Below are 3,910 nucleotides of genomic sequence, written 5' to 3'. Positions count from 1 at the left end.
AGATGGATGGATGGATGGATGGATGGATGGATAGATAGATAGAGAGAAATAAAGAGACACAAAAAAACATTTATTAAAATGAAGTGTGTAGTGCTATAAAAAAATAATATGACAGCACAGATCATTTTGCGTTTAGAATGTGATGAGAAATACTTGAGATCAAATTGAATTGAATCATATTGAGCTTTGGTTACAGACTTATGAAGGCAGTGAGTTTCTTAGCAGAACAATCTGAGAAGCATGAAGACTCACATTTTTTTAAGTCCCATTAGTATGAGTAACATTTGAGATCTTAAAGATATATAATTTATGTGTTTTTTATTTTATTTTTCCCTGTGGGTGGCCATGCGCTCTCTGCGCTCTAATAAGATTACTCCCACGCCACGGCAGGTGCATATTCACCAATTTGAGCTCTCAAAATTGATGACTGCCATTAAAGCGGAGGAGACCACGGAAGCTGGATCGCATTGCCACCCAACTTCCTGATATTTTCTCTCTGCCTGGGAACCCACGCTTTCCTCGGGAGTGAATTAAAGACAGAGGGCAGCAGAGCTCCTAAACCCGACTGCTCGGGATGTGTTCGGCACTGAGGAGTTTCTGATACTCTCCAGCCATCTGAGGAGGATTTGCATGGCTTTACAACTCACGCAGTAAGACTTTCTGCGCTTCTTCAATCGCTGCGCAGTAGCGCGTCAAGGAAAGTTAGTGGCATTTTGCGCGCATAGCGAGTTTTTGGATTGTTATTCCGATGGTTGACAAGTCGTTGGATGAGGAGGTGAGTGACTAAATAAGGGGTTTATTTCTCTTTGGGTCGGCTGCTCTGAATCTCTTTTGGGGCTCGGGTTGTGTGGAATGTGAATAGTATCTTCGGTTCTTGGCGCGTAACGGCGCCTGGAAATGTTGTGAATTTTTGCACAGGACGCGTTGACGTGCTAGCAATTGCATTTGGAAGATTTATTGATGAAAACCGGCAAGTGGTTTGGATACAGTGACTGACACAGTTTTCCAGCCTGACGTGAGGGATGTGTCTACAGGACTCCGGATTACCGTATGCTCATCCTATTACGCCGCGCATTCCCGCAATCTGTTGCCTCCGCGTTTAATTCATTTAACGAAAGTAAAATAGAAATCGATCAGATTCACTCAAACATTGATTACAGCCTAACATATAACATCATTACGCATGGAAAGTTTGACTTGCATTCAATCGTTGCATTTACACAGTAGGCTACTACAGTTACTACAGCCATTCATAATATTGTAAAATCGTACAATTAACGTGAGATCGTTTTTAAAAATGATCTGTCTTTTTAAGTTATTTTATGACAGTGGTGACTATTAAACCACAGCTGTAACAATATCTGGTAATCATGATATTTTTGTCGTAATTAACTGTTTATCATGGTAATTTTGTTTTGTCAATGAAATAGATAATGATAAAAAATAATGAACTTATGACGAAGATCCATCTTAACATTTAAAAAGTGAAATGAGGAGGAATTTCAACCTGACCTGACCCTTGAAAAAGACTTCTGTTGATGTAACCTATGGTAGTTTGGTTGATTTAGTAATATTAAAGAAACTTATTGAATAAAACCTAATTCATTTTGGTATTACAACATGAAGAACATTCTGAATGGTTTAATTTAAGTTATTCCTCAACCGAACCAGAGATATCTTCTCTTTTTTTAGTCTAGTTTTGATGTCAGAATTATAATTGATCAGCATTCTGAAAAGAAGAAAACACCTTTGTAGCTTTGATGGTCAAAACCCGCAGAAAATCATTTAAATCTCATTAATATCTCAGTTCTTTCTCCTAAGTAGAAATTATATTAAATCGAGAAGGCTTGTTCTTTTGGGAAACAGCTCACCTACTGTATGTCCTCAACAATGTCTCAAACTCCAAAGACTGATATCAGTACAAGCTCAAACCTTTATCAAATTCCTCCAAAACCAAATGACCTGAGCTATGGAATCCTCTTTTGTTTATCATTAAGTTTAATTCTCAAGTAATTTTTAAAGAAGCATCCAAAACAAACAAAACTGATACTTAAAATTCTACTGTAAGAGAGGGTCTCCTGAGCTATAAAAAAAAGCAAATTCTGAACAATATAATTTTACTTCGGAGAACCTCCATATCTCAGTGTTCCTCTAGATATGTCAGTGCGATCCGACACCAGAGATGAATTACGAAGTTAGGCCGTATAGAAGGAGCTGGTGTGGAACTACAGCAACACGAAATGCCAAGAGAACACAATGAAGTGCTGCTGGTCTTCTGTAGTGATAACCTCCTCTACCCCTCCTTTCCTCATTAATTATTGACCCCCACCACATGTTCCTCGACTCCCGTGTTATTTGTGATGGTGTCTGTCTCCGTGCTGCAGGTTAGGTCAACAGCTTGTGAGTCACCCAGTGGGTCTATTAGCATGACGCCGTGTTTACCCTTTTTAAATATTTACAGAAATAGACATGCTGGTGGGTTTAACGCTAAATTAAATGAGCGTATCCAAACTTCCTCAGCTAACAAAAATATTTAAACAATAATCTCTGATTTTTTTTATTTACAACTTTGAAAAATTATTTTTTTTCAGTGTATACTTTTGCAGGTCACAAACTTAAAATCCAAATACAACTGACCCAAAAGATGTTCACATACTTGTGCATGTACATTTTAAGAGATATTATGTATGATAAGTTATGTCATCAATTACTCTCCCTCACGTTGTTCCAAACCAACTTCGAAACACAAATGAACACGTCAGTACATACATAGAGCTCATCAAATACATTCACCAGCAGTGTTTAAATATTTACAGAAACAGTCAATTAAATGAGCTTATCCGACCTTATCCCCAAATAAATAAATAAACAATTTCCTTACAGTATAGCAGAATACAGAAGACTCCTATATACTTTGAACAATCTATATTTCGTATACTCTAGCAGGTCTCAAGCTCAAAATCCAAATCCAAATGAGCCAAAAATGTCCATGTACTTGTTCACTGCATTTCAAGAGATTTGGTCATTAATTACTCATGTTCAATGGATAGTTTATTCAGAAATAATCAATTACTAACCTTCATGTCATTCCAAACCCTTTTGTTCACCTTCGAAATATAAATTAACACGTCAACACACATACATAATGCTCATCGAATATGGCCAACAGAAGCTTTAAAATATGTACAGAAATAAACACATGCTCATGGGTTTTACAGTAAATTAAAAGAGCTTATCCAACCCAATTCCACTGCTGACAAAAAATATTTAAACCTAATTTCCTTACAATAAAATAGAATACAGAAGATATCATTTCTGTATTTCTAACATCAATTCTTTGTGTATGAATTCATATCGGCTATTTTTAAATTGCCAATGTGGCCAAAAGCCAAGATCCGTCGCTTTTTAGTTATGTCCTACATGCTTGGGATTCTGTATATTTCAGCGTACCCTCCCCACCCATCGTGCTTGGCGTGGGTTGATTCATTGCAAGGCTGCCCATCATTGTTTCACTGTCTCTGGGATCTCTGATTTTTTGATATTTTTAACTTTGAAAAAAAAATGTTTTTCAGTGTATACTTTTGCAGGTCACAAACTTAAAATCCAAATACAACTGACCCAAAAGATGTTCACATACTTGTGCATGTGCATTTTAAGAGATATTATGTATGATAAGTTATGTCATCAATTACTCTCCCTCATGCTGTTCCAAACCAACTTCGAAACACAAATGAACACGTCAGTATATACATAGAGCTCATCAAATACATTCACCAGAAGTGTTTAAATATTTACATATAAACAGTAAATTAAATGAGCTTATCCGACCTTATCCCCAAATAAATAAATAAACAATTTCCTTACAGTATAGCAGAATACAAAAGACTCCTATATATATATATATATATAT

At 36.3% G+C, this 3,910-nt stretch overlaps 1 protein-coding gene across 1 annotated transcript in view; it reads left to right on the top strand.

Annotated features, from left to right (window-relative positions):
• The first annotated feature begins 566 nt into the window (after window positions 1–566).
• The window catches only part of pcdh15b (protocadherin-related 15b), a 187,163-nt gene continuing 183,819 nt past the window's right edge, over window positions 567–3,910 (top strand). Inside the window, exon 1 of the mRNA XM_016287345.1 lies at window positions 567–775. The gene's annotated coding sequence lies outside the window, so the exon portion shown is untranslated. The remainder of the gene's footprint in view (window positions 776–3,910) is intronic.

Source organism: Sinocyclocheilus grahami, unplaced genomic scaffold (assembly GCF_001515645.1).
Source record: "Sinocyclocheilus grahami isolate Dianchi unplaced genomic scaffold, SAMN03320097.WGS_v1.1 scaffold221.1, whole genome shotgun sequence".
NCBI classification, from domain to species: domain Eukaryota; kingdom Metazoa; phylum Chordata; class Actinopteri; order Cypriniformes; family Cyprinidae; genus Sinocyclocheilus; species Sinocyclocheilus grahami.
Note: the sequence above shows the minus strand (reverse complement) of the source record. Positions and strands in the feature narration are given on the sequence as shown.